Below are 19,287 nucleotides of genomic sequence, written 5' to 3' on the forward strand. Positions count from 1 at the left end.
CTCGTAGAGTTGATAAAGAAACATGTATGGATTGCTATGTGTGGAGTTCAAATTAATTAATTATAGTTTTGGAAGGGGATCTAAAACATGTTTTATATTGAATTTTTATCACTTACGGCTGCCCTTATGGGATCATTCCATCGCCTCCCTATAATGTAAAGGGCATGACCAATTAAGGTGTCTGACACTGACAATCGACACAAAACCAATATGTTGCATCTATTTACACTATCATTTTCCATCTACTTCTTGTTCTTCCTTGTTGGTGCATGGCTGGTGGTTTCATAATGACAAAGCTATATAAAGAGATCATGCTCGCTAGGGTAGCCTATAGCTGTCGCACTCCCCAAAGTGCTCCCTCCTGGGCATGTGGTATTTTGGGTTGCAAAAGGCCTTGTTAGTGTGTCTTGATTATGGTGACCTAGACAAGACTACTCCAATGACATGTCTCCTGTATCACGCATATTATTAGAGAGGCCCCAAATTCATGTGCAAACATACCCTAGTGCATGTTGACCTAAAAGTCGGCTAGGCCCTACATCCACCGATCTAGCTCCTTATTGATATCATGACATTAATAAGTGGCAACACACTTTTTGGTGACTTTGCCAGTACTGGTTAAATTGTATCCTACAACCGATCTTTCTAACCTAACCTATTTGTTGGGTTCAACTATGTTTCTTGTATTCCTATTACTAGTGCGTCAAGCCCGAAAGGTCGCACCTATTGCATTTGGTATTGATCACCTCTACGATGATGTGGAACAATGGTTGCAACAACGATTTCACCTGTCCAACGGGTTACAGGAGCATCGTCATGCCTACAACTAGACCTAAAGTAAAGTATGTGGAATAGCCAAAGGTTCCCCAATGTTTCATGTTTGAATTACCTCATGTCTAAATTTGTTCAATTAGAGGAAATAATGGTTGGTAGTCACATTGTTTCCTTTTCACATCATACGTATATTAGTGGATTGACCTCTCTTGCTAGTTGACACCAATATGAAATGTTATTTCACTATCATTATGATCAAAACAAGTGTGTATTTAGAAATCAATGGCTTCTTTAGGACATGGAACCAATAGGGGCAATTTAGGTGGAGTAAGCACTATACTTCTCATTAATACGTAAACATTGAATTCGGTTCATACCTCTGGAACTGATAACAAGGTAGTAGCACTGTGTGCTTCTTTCCCTCATATTACAATGTTGCCTGACTCTCCAAAGTCATCGAGCTTGGTCCTAATACCTAAAGCCTCATGTGGCACTTCCTAAACTCATTTGTGGGAAATATGTAGAGGCAAAAATGGGCATGCAAGCTACATGATACATACACACATCATTTACCTTCCAATGAGACACCTTCCTTCGTTAAAACCGTAGAAGTAAATAATCTAGTCATCTTGATTCGACTAGAACAAGCCGACTCCACTATTGAAAAAATACGATAATCAACAAATCTAGGAAATCTAAGAAGGGAAACAAAGTCTTATACCACTAGATGGAGCTAAAAAGGTACAATTGTAATTAGGAGAGCCTCAAAATCACTATGAAATCTTCTAGAATTGGGTGGGGGCAAGCCCAAATTCTCATGCACAAGAGAAAAATAGCCACAAGTGCTAGTATTTGAAAAGGATTAAGACTAAGTCAAATTTGAATGTTAGCCAGGCTAATACTAATGTTAGTGGACAAATAAATTAGCAAAACCAATTTCTTAAATATGTCAAGCTAATTACAAACAACAAATGGAGCACACTTTTAACTCCAGTCATTTAATGGTTGTGACTTAGGAGGCTAAGAAAACTGAAATCTCTGGTAAGAGATGACGATACAAGAAGCATTTTTCTAGCTCATTAGCATGTACACAAGCAAAGCTGACTCAATGAATTAACCCATACAAGAAAGAGGTAGATCATATCCAAAACATGCTACTGAATAACAAATTTAGGTCTCAGTTCAGCAACAAGTTTCTTCACATCCACTCATGCCATGGGACCCTCTGGTACAATATCCATCATATCATATATGGGATCAAGGTGGAGTGTGGATAGCTTACCCTTTATCACTTTGAGTACCATAGTACTAGAGGATGATTCTTGGTTTTGCTCACAATGAACAACAACATGTGTCTCATACCCAACTGAGGTATGGCTAATCGAACCCTAGCAGGCAGGACCAATTAAGTCATATTAGATAAACCTACTAATTAGGTGCAACTAAAGGGAAACACATCGGTAGAGAAAGTATACATGTTGACTCACTAATCCCATGGAAAAGGCCAATGAGAAAATAACCAAAAAATGGTTCCACTAATGTTCCAGTCAAAGAAATTGAAGGATCGATTGCCATTGGCAATTTGGACCAATCTATTGTATAAGAAATACTAGGGACATTGTTGCTAATGGTCATAAGCCCCATGGTAGAACATTGTCTTTTGAGAACTTCAAACCGACATGGAGCACTTTGGGTTTGTCAAAAATACGAAGGCACAAAATCTAGCGTGCTTGATTCAAGAAAATCAAGAAGAAAGAGGTAGCAAAGATGAGGGGTGAAATCTTTAATAAGACACATTTGATTTTTGATCAACTGGACAAGAAATAAAAAGATGTTAGTGAAGCAGGCAGAGCTGGCCAAGTCAATTTCCTAGGCCCCCTTTGTGTGCACTGTGGAAATCAACTAGGCTTGTTTCCTAGAATCGACCAAGATGATTTCTTCTATTCCTATGGGCACCTAATATGTCTTCAAGCTATTTGGTCCCTCTTGATGATGTTTCTTTTTCTAAAAGTTTGAAGTGTCCCACAACAATAGAGAAGACTTGGTGGATTATGATGTATCTTTGGCTAGATTGGATTATGAAGTGGTTTATTAATCTTCCAATTACTATTTTGTGGCAAACATGAGAAGATGACTTAGTTTGACTTTGCACCTTGTAGTGCTATTTTCTGAATCTGGAAAACTTTGTGAATCTACTTAATCCACTACATGTTAAGGAACACATTAACAATATGCTGCTCAATAAAATGTTTATGAATAACAAAGTAATGATGAATCAATTGCCTTATTTGCTCTATACAAGGTTTGGAAGATCTGATGATGAGCTGATCAAGATCAAGAGAACCATCAGCGGTGTTGGAGGAGGAAAGCATTCAACCAAGGGATTTGTTTTGATGGATCTTATAGTCGAGAGAAGAACATTGACAACTACTTTCTTCATTAAAGAGGTGCAAGGGAGCTATAATACGATTCTTGAACGTGATTGAATTATGTCAATTAGCATGTGCCTTCTAGCTTGCACCAGTTCCTCATTCGATGGATGGATAATGATGTCAAATTTGACCATGCTGACTCATCTACCAATGCCACAGATGGCACCCCTTTAGTTGGGGGCATATGGTATTATTTGCTTGTGAGGGGACACATTACTAGTTTTGAGTCATTAGAGCAAATTTTATACCATATTTTGTGAAGCAATTAGATAATTACATCCATATCATGATGTATTGGTAAATCTATTTGGACATGGCTTTACATCGGCTAATCTATGTCGAAAATTTGATACAAGGATTGGCACTAGAGCAATGCCAATATTTAGTTAATCTCGCTTCTTAACCAATATCTATGAAGATCATTGGTTCTTCGTGCATCTGTGAGAGGACATCCATTCATGTTATTTATTATTATCAAAGTGGATTTATGATTATTGTGTTGACTCAAGAAGATGGAGGGGAAGGATATGTTATCATCTATGTTAGTTGATGCATTCTCGATCCTAAAACAAGGTTTGCCCATGTTTAAAATTATGCTTATCATCATAATGTGCATGCGCTAGATTAAAACATCACTGGCTATCTAGTGCATGCATGGTGGCTTACTAGCCGATGATGTTAAGCACATGTTACATTAGCAAATCCTTAGTAGAAGGATTGGTAAATAGGCATACTCATGAATTGATTGTGGTTTGGTTTTTGAACCAGCGAGAATTTTGAAAGGTCAAATCCTTATTGTTTTTATTATTGAGCATAGAATTGTTTTGAGCTTATAATTTTTACATAGATCTTCTCTTAGCTAAACTATCGTACACAAATATTTCCAGAATGTTTTAAGAACCTTGAATCTGGACCCATAATTTACACAAAATATTTCGGAGACCTTTATATTGGTCTAGATTTAAAAGTTCTTAAAAAATTCTAGAAATATTTGTGTATGTTAGTTTAACTAAGAGAAGATCTGTTTAAAAATTGAAGATCATTTTATTATTGTTTGCTAAGTTTTCGAAAAAAATAAATGTGAACTTGATTTAGCTAGTAATTACAAGAAAAACCACTTAAAATGCTAAATAAAATCAACAAACATTTCACTAGTTTAGTGATAATATTAGTTCGCTCTAGTAAAATTTTTAGCCTCAGAAAATAAGAAATGAATCTTGAGCAAAAATATTAAGATCTTTATGTGTATGTTTTGATTTGTAATCCTTAAGATGCTATTTCTAATATCCAAGACAATTACGACAAATATGGTAAAAATATAGTATGTAATTACCGATTTCTGTGCAAAATTGTATAAATTTTGGATGCTACTAGATAATAGAACTGGAATAGACAAAACCGGTACCAATTAAATCAGTGTCACGTCATCAAAACTGCCAACTAAAACTCCCGGGAAGGTTATTTGACTGGTTTTATAAGAGTGAGTGAGTTAAAAACCGATTTTAGATGTGAGATGATGAAGTAAGCTACCCTATAAAGATGCGAAGATTATGTAGACTTTTTTTTTTCTAAATACAAGGAACACGGCCGGTTAATATGTCTGACACATATAATCGATACAAAACCAATCTACTACGTCAATGTACCCTCTTTTCCATCAACCTTTCTCCTTGATTTTTGACAAAACTAATTATTGGATTCGATCTATCTTTGTTACGTCCCTATTACCGTACATGCGGTCCAAAAGGGCAATCACATCTGGTATTGATCTCCCTGTACCATGATGGTGGCGCAACGTGTTCAATGACGATTTGACCGGTCGAACAGTTTCAGGGAGCATCGCTGTGTTTGTTTCTTTGCCTAGCTAGTCTGCAGCTGCAAGGAAAAACGGTTATAAAATCTTCTCTCTTTTTTGACGTCACTCTATATACACATGCTGTGAATGGAAGGCACTATTTAAATAGCTGGCTCAAAAGTTACTAGTAAAATTAGCTAGCTAGCTAACAAATAGTTGGCTAGCTATAAGCTTATTTGCTAAAAGTAGCTAAGACCATTTTCAAGAGTCTTTCTAAATTTCACTCTCTAAATCATCATTTAGAGAGCCAATTACATAAAAACAACTTTCTATACTTTTTCATTCTCCAATAGCCTTTATATACCTTATTTGCACTATAGATGTCCAGAAAGCACGTGGCCCGTTAGCTCGGCACGAAGCACGTTTTTTTAGCACGACACGGATTGAAGCTCAACACGACCCGGATAGCGTGCCGGGCTCGACAGCCATTTGAGCCCGTTGGGCTGGCCCGGGCACGACCTGGTATCTGCGAGGCCTTTTAACCGGCCCGTTTAATTCCCAAACCCTAAACCAGCCCGGCCCCGAGTCCCGGACGGCCCGACCCCGACCGCGTTTGGCCGCGTCCGCGTATAACACCTAACGCTAACCCTAACCCTTACGTGCAGCCTCCCTCTCCCACTCGCCCTCCCTCTCGCTCCTGCCTCTCCGAATCTCCGTGCGGTTGCACGGCGCACGCACACCTCTCGGTCAGTCTCCCACTCTCCCTCCCTCTCGCTCCTGCGGTCCTGCCTCCCCGACTCTCCGTGCGGCGGCACGGCGCACCTCTCAGGGTCCCTGGCTCCCTACTCTGAACTCCGGTGCTCCCTCCTGCCTGCTCCCTCCTCCCAGCTCCAGCTGCTCCGAGTTCTGTAGATCCGTGAGGAACCAGTGTGCGGCTCTCCGTCCATCTCCACGGCGAGTCAGCGACGGAACCGGTGTTCCGGATCTGCTGCTCACTATCACTGGTGACATCTCCCTGTCCAGCACAGAGGTAACCTCATCCACTCCTCTATTTATCTGATCTGTTTAGTTTACACCGGATCTACTGCTCACTATTGAAATGCTATTTGTTGGGAACTCGCTATCTAGATCTGCTTGCTGGTATTCGGATCTACTGTTCACTGATGAATTGTTGTTTGTTGGGAACTTGCTATCTTGAACTGACTTGATCTGTCAAGCCGCGTTTGGCACAGAGGTAACCAGATCCTGATCTTCCTTGTTCTGTAGTTTAGGGTTTAATCCAATGAACCGATGTTTAGGGTTTGGGTTTATCCTATGAACTGTTGTTTGTTTAGGGTTTGGGTTTATCCTACGAATTATTGTTTGTTTAGGGTTTTGGTTTATCATATGAACTGAATAATGTGAACTGGTTTGTTGGTATTGGTTGGTCCAACTCCAACGAGCACTAATGATCTGCTTGTTCCTATGTTCTGGTCTTAATGTTAATATGCACTGATGATCTACTTGTTCATATGCATTGATGATCTACTTGTTAATTTGCACTGATGATCTGCTTGTTCATATGCACTGATGATCTGCTTGTTCATATGCACTGATGATCTACTTGTTGTTCTGGTGAACTGATGATAATGTTAAAATCTCACTATATGTTCATATGTACCGATGAACTAATGATAATGTTAATGATCTGCTTGTTCCTATGTTCTGGTCTTAGACATGTTGTTGCTCCTATGAAGTCTAAGTTCCTTAAGTACTAGAGGGACATACATATGCTCTATGCATTTGCTTTTATATTAGATCCTAGAGCCAAGCTAAGGGGTTTTAGCAATATCTTAAGAATTTTATCTGGGCTATCTGGTACTGACTACTCACTTTATTTTACTTGTGTGAAAAGTGAATTGTCTACCATGTTTAATAAATATGATGTTAAGTTTGGTGCAGTTTTGGCAGCAAGTGCCTCCTCCTCCATATGTCGCAGGTAAAAGGAAACAAAACTGGGATTGATTTATGGATCTGATTCTATTTCTGAGTTTCCATACCCTGGTTCTAGTACTCCTAACCTTGCAACTGGAAAATCAGCATATGCTTTGCTTCAACAAGCACACTCTAGTGCTAGCCTTAGTTCACTTGACCCAGAACTGTCCTCCTACCTGGACAGTGACTTTGCAGAAGTTTGATGAGGACTTCAATATCCTAAACTGATGGCATGAACATAAGTTGTCCTATCATGTTCTCTCCATCTTAGCTAGAGATGTTATTTCTATTCCTGTCTCCACAATTTCCTCAGAATCTGCATTTAGCCTTTGTGGCAGGATAATTGAGGAATGACAACGACACCCAGAAATGGTAGAGATGTTACTTTGCATGAAAGATTGAGAACTAAGAGAAGCTAGAGGGCAACACTCTACACAGGACCAAGACCTTGAAGAAGCATTTGAATGACTTTATCTTGATGACCCTTAGGGCCTAGGGCCCTACACTTTGTAATCCTCCTACTATTCTTCCAATTCCTACTCTATTCTAGTGATCTGGACATTTGGTGATGTAAGTTGTACTCTCTTTAGACATGAACTTATTAAATCAAAGTTGGGTTGTACTCTTTTTTCCTTCTAGGGTTTTCTCACAAGGAATGAGTTTTTACCTAGAAAGGTTTTTAATAAGGCAGCCATTGCACGAACGACTCTAATCCTTTATTTAAGATCTCTTTATCTCTGATCTGTCAACTGTCATATGTTTAAGTGTGTGTGAGGTGTAAGTGTAAGTGTGTGTGATCTAATGATCTGTCATCTGTTTCGGTTTCTGTACTATAAGCGTAAGTGTGTTTAAGATCTGTCCACTGTAAGTGTTTTAGGGTTTTTGTGTTGTAAGTGTAAGTGTGCTAAATATGGTTCTTGTGCTTTGCGGGCTCGGGTTGGCACAGGCTACTAAATGGGCCGTGTTATTCAGGCCAGCCCGGCACGGTCGGGCCTCCACCGTGCCGTGCTCGAGAAGAGGTATCGGCCCGTCGGGCGGTGCGGCACGACATAGTTAAGTGATCGGGCTTAACCGTACCGTGCTCAAACGGGCTGGGCCGAGTCGTGATCGGGTTGGGGCAGGCCGTGCCGCCCGTTTGGACATCTATAATTTGCACTCTAGAGATCCATCCACGTTTTATATATTTAGCTAGCGAGAAACCCGAAATAGAATATGGTTATATTTGGATAGACATTTAGATAAGCTATTGGAAGGTTTTTTGGAGTTACTCTAATAGTTGAACTATAAGTTGGGTTGTTTAGATGTCTGCAGATAATTTTAGCAGCTAACTATTATATCTAATGCATTTAAACATGGATGTATCTAGTGCATTTAAACATGGATGTACAAGGAGGGATGAAATGGTGCTGCCACAATTTTTATAGTGTTTGGATGAGAGTCAAACGAGTGCGACATGAACACCGGAGTGATTTTTGGGGGCGGCGTAATCTCAAAAAATCGAGAGGACGGTGTCATCCTCCGACCTATCCTACTTTGACCTCAAACCAAACACACCATAAGATGAGCACGGCTGCACTCGTCGAGCGGAAACAATCTCTGTTATTACCCCCACGACATGTTGCACCAAGCTACTTCAACAGTGCAACAGGACCGGCCAGGTCAACAACCTGCACTTGCTGGCGCTTATTATATATATGTCGAAATCTACGAAATTATAGTGGTTTGTTCATGATGCTCTCGCATGATTTATTTGCCAACCATGCACGAGGAAACCCGAATGGAACAAAATAATAATATTGTACCTGCATTGTACGTACCTCGTAGTAAAAATTGGAACGCCCTTGTTGAATGCTGGTATATAGCCGGAGAAAACTAGTTGTGTGGCAATAAGGATTCTTGTTTGATTTTTCAGTGGTCCAAAAGACTGCGAGTCCGTGACAAAGCATGCAATTATTTACTTCCTCTTAGGGGTGAAAACAGACAGGGTACCCGAACGGGTACTGATTCGGGACCATTTTTCGGATACGGATACGGGTATTTTTATATTCGGGGCCGATACGGGTAATACCCAGATAGTACAACTTCGGATTTGGGTCGGATACGGAGCGAGTACTACCTGGTAAATACCCGGATATTCGGGTCGGATACGAGTACCCGGAATTCGGATACCCGTTTTTTCTTTTTCTACATAGTAATATAGTTATAAAATTATAACTTTTACATATGAAATCAGATGAAGATAAAATTTATATGAAAATTATAGAGCTCGAAGAGATCTATAACTTTGTAGTACAACACATTTTTGTTTAAACATATCTTTAGGCCAAAATCGTTGAAATAATGTCTAAATTTATATCAAAATAATATACTTTATCATTTTCATGTGGGTACTTAAGATTATCTCCATGTTGGAACTTAGAATTATCTTTTTATAAACTATTTATTAATATTGGTAACTTATTTACAATTTCCGGTCGACGCTACAATATTTTTATGACAGGGCGTTTGGATCTCTTCATTTTAAAAGAATTGGAATTCACTCAATAAAGTAACTTATTTAGTTTGGAATTTGACATTCCACCACTTTCCAAAGTTCAGATATAAGACTATCTCAAATTCATAGGGTGGAGGATAGAAAATGATTTTATACATTACTAGAATTTGTTTCTACTCTGTAACTTACATGACACTCTTTGTTTCACTCCTCTATAGTAAAAATGTAGCACATAAATATCTTCGACATCTTGCTAATAATAGTATACAAATATATTTTTGCATAAAAGCGGATTAGCTTAATTAATATATGCCTAAATTACTATCATTAGAATGGAATTCAATTCCAATGATCCAAACGGGGCGTGAATTTAATTGTATTTTGATGATTTTCTACAACAAGAAATTAATAATACACCAAATAGCCTAAAAAATTCATAAATTTTTACGGGGACACAACATATATCCACATATAGTTCTCAAAAATATCTGGACTATAAAATCCACAAGATGTTGGTGTTTCTTCCATTCCACTCCCACTTATTGCGTGAGTTACACGTGAAATCATTTTATGTATCGAAGTTTCAATATAATTAATATTTCACTTATCATTTTCATGTGGCGACTTGAGGTTTTATTTGAATAGAATGTTTATTTGTTTTGGTAAGATTTTTGCGATTTTAGGTCAAAACTAGTGTATTTATGAATTTTAATTATATTTTGATGATTTTATGTAGAAAGAAATTAATAATGCATAAATGGCCTCAGAAATCTATGAAATTATACGAAGATACAACATATGACCACATATAGTCATAAAAAATAACGTGACCATAAAATCCACATGATGTCAATGTTTCTTCTATTTTATTTCCACTTATTGCGTGAGTTACACGTGAAATCACTCTAAGTATCCGAGTTTTAACATAATCAATACTTCACTTTACATTTTTATGTGTGAACTTGAGATTATCTTCTATTAAATGTTTATGAGTATTGATTTACTTGCAATTTCGTGGTCGAACAAGAATATTTTATGATAACCAATTAATGTATTATCCGACAAGTATCCAATATCCGATCAAATAATATCCGTATCCGTCACTTATCCGCCCGGATAAATATCCGGTCCATGTATCTGTATCCGTCCCGTTTATAACTATCCGTATCCGATCCCGAATCCGTTTTAAATACATTAGGGTAAGATACAGTATGAGCTACTATCCGTCTGTATCCGCCCGTTTTCACCCCTGCTTCCTTTGCCACTAGAAACATACATGATGTTCACTGCGACTAGATTAAAGTTGTTCGAACTTATGAAACTGTAATCCATAAAGACAAAATATGGTAGGAAAATCAGAAGCCGGTGGTCTAATGCCGCAGCGAACAGGTTATGAAACATGAGGTACAATATGAAAATTCACAGGTTTTATGTTGCACTGGGTTTCAATCACTCATGTTGACAAATTAACCGGAAGATAGTGGCACCGGCACATGGCCCACCCAGCTTGTGGTTTATTTCTAGGCAAATGCCAACTTGGCCAGCATTCCTGACATAAGGATGACGATGAGTTGAAACTTGGGGAGCCCAAGGGAATGAAAGGGGCGGGGGCGGTGGCTGTGGCGGTGAACAATCAGTTTGATTGGTTGGGTGGTCGAGTGTGGCCTGAGTGATGTGAGCATGGCTCGCTGGAAACGTAACAATCATGCGTACCTGCGTATGCAGGCTGGAGAGCTGATTTTGGCAAACGCTGCAGCTGCAGGTGTAGACTTAGGCCATGTTTGGTTTGTTTAGTCTAGGGACTAAAGTTTATTTAGGGGACTAAGGCCATGTTTGGTTTCTTTAGTCTTGGGACTAAAGTTTAGTTAGGGGACTAAAGTTTAGTCCCTAATATGTTTGTTCTAGGGGCTAAAAATAGTAAGAATATACTAGATGACTCATAAAAGACTAAAATAGCCTTTAACATTCTTCTGCTATTAGTACAATTGAACTAAATGAGGGGTAAATGTAGAATTAATATGGTTTAATCCATTTTAGCACATATGTGAAGAACTAAAGACTAAATCATTTTAGTCCATATTTTAGTCCTAGTGTTTGGCAAAAAAAGGACTAAATGAGACTAAAAACTAGAGACTAATCTTTAGTCTCTCTAACCAAACACCCCTTTAACGTCGCATGCGCACGCAAGCAAACAGGAGATGTCCCTTGATCAATGCATCTAGAGGGTCTGGATGGATGTGTGCAGCCAACCAATCACACTGAATGTCAACGGGATCTTGCCGGAACTACTCTAGCACACTGCGCACCCAATCTAGGACCTGACCTTTTCAATCCGATCGCCTGATGATTATTCTTAAAAAAAAGCTAACACGGCCGGCAAGAACGCCGTGCAAGAATAGTTCAAGCTGCAGCCCTATTCAGTTGCCATGCTGACCTGCTACCGCTTTTCAACCCCCTCTCAAGTTTCAAAGCTACTAGCCCATTCGTGGAGACTGAAGCAAATAGAAGGTGAATGGGACACTAAGCACGATTAATTTTGACAGGTTTGTAATATATTAGTCAATATGCGCATGGTGATTAAGTCTGTGCAGCTGGAAAATGGTACTACTATATATGAGTTGCTCAAAGTCGTTTACCCTATTGATTTATGGTATTGCTTTGGTAATGACATGAAGGATCTTAATTAAAAAGCCGACCTCGACAGCAGAACATTTAGGGCTTCTTTCTATTAGGATTTCTTAACTTGGTAAGCTTACCTTGTTTAGTTAGAAGGGGATTTAGGAGGAATGAAGTGGATTGAGAGGAAAATTAACGTGAGGGCATGTCATTCACTAAGGGCTAGTTTGGGAACCTCAAATTCCCAAGGGGTTTCTATTTTCCCATGAGAAAATGAACTAATTTCCCTTGGGAAAATAGAAATCCCATGGGAAATTAGGGTTCCCAAACTAGCCCTAAGCGGAGATCATTCCAATGTTATTATCTCCCTCGGTTGAATGACTTAGTAAATTTACATTGTCAGTCATATTCTTAATAGAACAGTATACTAAGCTAAAATCATAGCAACCGGTTAATAAGTATCATTACATCCAGCATCTATAGTTGACCACTATATATTAAATAGGGCAATTACTTATACTTATTATAGGCAACCTATAGGGAGATAAGAGCAACTCCAAGAGGTTGCTAAAAAATTATTTCCAAAATCTTATAGAAAAAGACTTCAGGACCAGCTCACCAAGTTGAATAGGCCCCTCAGAGGCTAGTGTTGGAGCGAAGGCCGACCTCCCCCTCGGTCAGACTTTCAAACATTAATTAAACGGGTTTTATCACAGGTACAGGAAGCGAAGGGTACTGTTGGGACCATGCTTCGTCGCCGAAGGTCCTGCAGAAAGAGACAGCTTCGGCTGAAGCTGCCCGTACGTGACGCCGAAGGTATCATTCATGAAGCTTTGATAATACAACATATCCGAAGGTGAAGGGACGAACCGACTTAAAGATAGAATGACCTTTTAGTCCATAAAGGTCTGAGTCAATGTTGTAAACTTTTATGAGGGGCATGATTGTAATTCCTCACAGGCTGTGTCCTGTGCCTATAAATAGTGAACAGTATTCCTTTACTGTTCACGCATTCCTGCAATTGCAATCGCATCACTCGGAAATTATTCTTTGCCAAGGCAGAGGTATAAATGTATCTAACATTTGAATACATCAAGTTTGTATAATATGAAAATGATGTTGTTTATTTATAATTTACTTGTCATTAATGCTTCATATCTCGAATTATTTTATACAATCTCTGAGAGTTCAATTACGAAGATTCAACCTTCGTAATTGTATCGTCTTTAACATTCGTCCGAAGTTCATTAAATCCTTAAGGAGATAATGCTTCAGCGGACGAAGGGCATTAACATTTAACATTTTATGTTGCCTTGTTCTTAATTCATAGCATTTGAGAACGAGTCCCCAACATTGGCGCCCACCTCCGGTGAACTCACTTCCACTTTTCTGAGCTGATGGCTTCGTTCAATATTCAAACTGGAGCTGCTTCGGTTCCGAAGCTGGTACTCCCGATAATAGGCGGTTCATGTTCAGAACCAGCCAACAAGAAGCAGAAGAAGGAAGCACAGAGAAGGGTACAGCATGTCGGGGTGCAAGGACCATTCATCAAGTCAAGATGGTCTCACATTCCTATTACCTTCTCCCAAGAGGACCTTCAACTCAAGGATTACCCACACAATGATGCTATGGTTATCTCTTGTGTTATCAAAGGATTTCTGGTCCACAATGTTTTGGTTGATACAGGCAGTGCAGCTGATATCATATTTGCTAAGGCCTTCAGACAGATGCAAGAGCCCGAAGATAAAATTCTTGATGCCACACATCCCCTCTGCGGCTTCGAAGGAAGGCAGATTGTAGCACTCGGCAAAATCTCAATGTCAGTGGCCTTCGGATTCATCAACAACACAAGGACTGAACAAGTTATGTTTGATATTGTTGACATGGAGTACCCTTACAATGCAATCATTGGTCGTGGTACTCTTAATGCCTTCGAAGCAATTCTGCATCCAACTTATCTTTGCATGAAGATACCTTCGGACCAAGGGCCCATTGCTATTCATGGAAGTCAAGAAGCTGCCAGAAGGGCCGAAGGAAATTGGACAGACTCAAAAGCAATCCATAATATAGATGGAACTGAAGCTTGTGAGCAATACAAGTTCAGAAGGGAAAAAGCTGCTTCGGCTGACCAGCCGAAACCCATGCTCCTATGTGAGGATATAGCAGAGCAGAAGGTGCTATTGGGATCTCAATTGTCCGAAGAGCAGGAGAAAACCTTGATAAGGTTTCTGTTCAACAATAAAGATGTTTTTGCTTGGTCAGCTAATGATCTTTGTGGAGTTAACAGGGATGTTATTGAGCATTCGCTCAATGTTGATCCATCCTTCAGGCCCAGAAAGCAGAGGCTTCGGAAAATGTCTGAAGACAAGGCCGAAGGTGCTCGGAATGAAGTAAAAAGACTCCTCAGTGTCGGAGTTATTAGAGAGGTAAAATACCCAGAATGGTTGGCTAACACTGTTATAGTGAAGAAGGCCAATGGTAAATGGAGAATGTGTATCGATTTTACTGACCTCAATAAAGCCTGTCCGAAGGACGAGTTTCCATTGCCAAGGATAGATTCCTTAGTTGATGCAGCAACTTCATCAGAGATTATGAGTCTGCTGGATTGCTATTCAGGCTATCATCAAATATGGATGAAGAAGGAAGATGAACCAAAAACCAGCTTCATAACCCCTAGTGGGACATATTGCTACCTTCGGATGCCTGAGGGGCTTAAAAATGCTGGAGGAAGTTTCAGCAGAATGACAGCGAAGGTCCTTCACTCTCAGATAGGAAGGAATGTGCTAACTTATGTTGATGATATCATTGTAAAAAGCACGAAGCAAGATAACCACATTGCTGATTTGCAGGAGACCTTCGCTAATTTTAGACGGGCTGGTCTAAAATTAAATCCATAAAAATGTGTCTTCGGAGTAAAGAAGGGGAAATTTCTCGGTTGCCTAGTCTCAACAAAGGGAATCGAGGCTAATCTAAGCAAAATCGAAGCAATACTTCGAATGGAACCACCAAGTACAAAAAAGGGGGCTCAAAGATTGACAGGAAGGCTGGCATCTCTCAACAGATTCATATCTAGATCAGCAGAGAGAAACTTACCATTCTTCGAAGTGCTGAAGACAGACGAAGTCTTTCAATGGGGACCAATCCAGCAGAAGGCCTTCGAAGAGCTGAAGCAGTATTTGATAGATCTAACAACATTAACTCCACCTACGCCAGGGGCTCCTTTGTTATTATATGTGGCAGCTTCGCACTCAGCGGTAAGTGCAGCACTTGTTCAGGAGAAGCTTGAAGGCCAAGTTAAGAGGCAGGCCCCAATATATTTTGTATCCGAGGTTCTTAGTTTATCAAAGAAAAATTATACAGAGTTGGAGAAGGTACTGTATGCTGTCTTGATGGCCTCCAGGAAGCTTCGACACTATTTTCAAGCTTACAACATAATTGTTCCTTCTTCACAACCTCTGAAGGATATTATGAGGAACCGAGAAGCTACTGGAAGGATTGGAAAATGGGCTGCAGAGCTCAATGAATTTTGTATTGATTATGTTCATAGATCTTCGATTCAGTCCCAGGCGTTAGCAGACTTCATTGATGACTGGACGCCAGGGGCTCAGGAGGAAGAAACAAATAAAGACGCCGAAGCATGGACAGTGTTTTGCGATGGGTCTTGGGGAACCTTCGGAGCGGGAGCGGCTGCTGTGTTGGTTTCACCTTCCAAAGTTAAAACTTGTTATGCGGCAAGACTTGATTTTAGTTGCACAAATAACATCGCCGAGTATGAAGCTCTTCTTTTGGGTCTTTGGAAATTAAAGGCAATGGGAATCAGAAGGGCCATCCTTAAAACTGATTCTCAAGTTATTTCTGGTCATATTGACAAAAGTTACAAAGCAAGAGACCCGAAGCTTGAAAAGTATCTAGATACAGTCCGAAGGATTGAGGCTTCCTTCGAAGGTTTCTCTGTCAAAAATATTCCTCGTGGAGAAAATGAATACGCTGATCTATTGGCTAAGTCAGCAGCCCAGGGGCTGCCTATACCTTCGAAAGTATTTTTTGAAACAATAAAAGCACCTTCGGTCGAGCTTCTTGAAAGAGCAATCCTTAACATATCCCCTGTTTATAGTGAACATTGGAGAACTGAGATCATCTCTTTCCTTCAGGGTAATTTTCTTTCAGACGACGAAGCTTATAACAGGAGAATAGAAGCAAGAGCTCGACCATATGTCATAATAGAAGGGGAGTTATACAAGCGCGGGGTCTGTTCCCCATTACTCAAGTGCTTATCTAGATCCGAAGGTATAGAATTAATGAAGGACATACATGCAGGTCTGTGTGGATCTCACATTGGATCTAGGCCCTTGCTTGGGAAAGTTTTTCGCCAAGGATTTTATTGGCCAAAGGCAGCTTCGGATGCGGCGGATTTAGTTCAAAAGTGCGAAGGTTGTCAGAAATGTGCAAGAGATCAAAAACAACCTTCGTCTTTAACTCAATTAATACAACCCACTTGGCCGTTGCAAAGGTGGGGTCTGGATTTGCTAGGTCCATTACCACCAGCACAGGGGAACTTAAGATATGTGGTGGTGGCAGTGGAATATTTTTCCAAATGGATTGAGGCGAAGCCCTTAGCCACAATAACTTCATTTACTATTCAAAAGTTTTTCTGGCAAAACATTGTTTGTCGCTTCGGAGTGCCGAAGGCTATCACTGTGGATAATGGGACACAGTTTGATTCTGAAGCCTTCAGAGAATTTTGTAATCAAATTGGCACGAAGATCCATTTTGCATCAGTCCGACACCCAGAGTCAAATGGACTTGTCGAAAGAGCCAATGGGATCATAATGACAGGAATAATTGTTGGGGACTTGTTCTCAAATGCTATGAGTCAAGAACAAGGCAACATAGAAAATGTTAATCGGTAAAGTCCTTCGTCCTTCGAAGCATTATTCCCCTTAGGATATAATGGTTTTCGGACGAAGGTTATGAAGGGCGTACCTTCATAAATACATTATACAATGACGAAGGATGAATTGTAAGGAATATAAAGGACAACATAAACAATTATATATTACTATCATGTATAAACAGAAATAACGTTGGATTACAAATGTACCTTCAACTTGAAGAAGATGAAAGTACAAGCGTGACACAAAAGCGAATGCCAAATCAGCGTGAACAGTACGGGGGTACTTTTCACCTATTTATAGGCACGGGACACAGCCCATACAAAATTACATTCATACCCTTTACATTTGATAATAATTCTATAGTAGTCTATCGAGGTCTGAATAGCCTTTTCATCTCTAAGTCGGTTTCATTTTCTGCTACCACGCCGAAGCTTTCCTGCTCACATCTTCGGCGCTGTATCGATCTTCGTATTATTCTGGTCTTCTTCTGTCGCGATACCGACTTGAGTCCGAAGATACCTGCTCACACATTATACTCCAGAAATACTGTTAAATCCTGTTTTTGAGGACCTTCGTAAGCCGAAGGCCCCCAACAGTAGCCCCTCGCAATATTAATTTGTTTAAAATAATAAATTTAGATTGCGACATGGACGAAGGCTTTACGCCGAAGGTCCGAAAAAACACCTTCCCTTTGCTAGAATAGCAACATTCACTGACAAGCGGGGTCTTTCCACTTTCAATGCACTGGGCGTATAAATAAGATCATACCGCAAACTCATTTGGCACGCTTTCTTGCCATCTGCTCCCGCTCACTCAATTTTTAGCTTTTGCGCACCAAGATTTGCTGAGCTTTTAAGTTTTGAAGCTTCGGCATTGAAAACAGTTTTTTAGTATTCCCGAAGATGTCTGAAGATAAGAAGGCTGCTACCGAGATGAAACTAAGTCTCGATGAAGAGAAAATCTGGGGTTTCTCATAGCAATGTCGAAGACCAACACAGAAAAAATCACCAAGGAGATTCTAGAAGGTTTGTCTGAGGATACTGGTGACAGCGACAGTTATGATGTGGACAGCGGTGGTGAAGACTTCGAAGATCGTCCCTGGCGACCAAGCCATTCAGTTTATGGTAAATCAACTATCAAAGAGAATCATCTTGTCAACATGAGAGGAAGGTATTTCCGGGATTTGTCCGTTGTGAGGGCCGACGAAGGGGAGAAGACTTGTCCACACCCTGAAGAGAATGAAGTCGTAGTGTACCGAAGCTTTTTGAAAGCTGGACTAAGATTTCCCCTGAGCAGCTTCATTGTAGAGGTGCTGAAAATATTCGAAGTCTATCTTCACCAACTTACCCCTGAGGCAATCATAAGGCTGAATATCTTCGTGTGGGCCGTGAGAAGCCAAGGTCTGAAGCCTGATGCAAAAAGTTTCTGCAATATACATGAATTATCATACGAAACAAAACCTTGGGGTAAGGAACAGTATCACAATAATTTTGGCTGCTACAGCTTCGTTTCTCGGTCCGGGTCAAGCTGTCCCGTGCCAACCTTTCGGAAGAGGTGGCCCGACGACTGGATGACAGAATGGTTTTATGTGAAGAATGACCTGACAGTACGAGAAGATATCAAAGGTATAATTATGCGCCCTATTTGGCAAAGCTTCGGCCTTCGGAGGCCGAAGGTTGAAATGAATGAAGCTGCCGAAGAATGCCAGAGGGCCTTCGGCGTTATCTGTTCTTTTATTGGAACTAGAGATTTAGTACAAGAGCATATTGCCTTCAGGGTATGGCCGCTCGCGGAGAAATGGGAAATGCCGCAAGAAACCATAAAAGAGGCCGACGAAGGTGGACTTATCAGGCTGAAGTACACTTTTAAGTTCGGAGATAAATTCGTTGAGCCAGATGATGACTGGTTAAAAAGCATTGAAAATTTAAGTGATGAACTGCTTGGGGCTTATTCGAAGGCCGAAGATACTGCATTGTCAGCAGCCTTCGAAGGCCGAAAGAAGAAGAGGCTGAATCGGGTATTTGATGCAATCGGGTTCGTCTACCCCGATTATCGTTATCCCATTCGAGGGCAAAAAAGAAAAAACTCAACCTCTGGGAAAGAAGAAGCTGCAGCTGCTCCTAGCGAGCCAGAACCGAAAAGAAAGAGGATAAAGGTCCTCACACATCGGCCGCGCTATATTGAACCAGCTTCGGTGCCTGAGTTCACCGGAGAAACTTCTTCGGCCACCGAAGCTGAAAAGCCAACCAAACCAACCTTGCTGCCAGAAGTCGCAGAAATGGCCGAAGCGCCATCCACAGAAAAAAT

The sequence above is a fragment of the Zea mays genome, chromosome 5 (assembly GCF_902167145.1).
Source record: "Zea mays cultivar B73 chromosome 5, Zm-B73-REFERENCE-NAM-5.0, whole genome shotgun sequence".
Taxonomy (NCBI): domain Eukaryota; kingdom Viridiplantae; phylum Streptophyta; class Magnoliopsida; order Poales; family Poaceae; genus Zea; species Zea mays.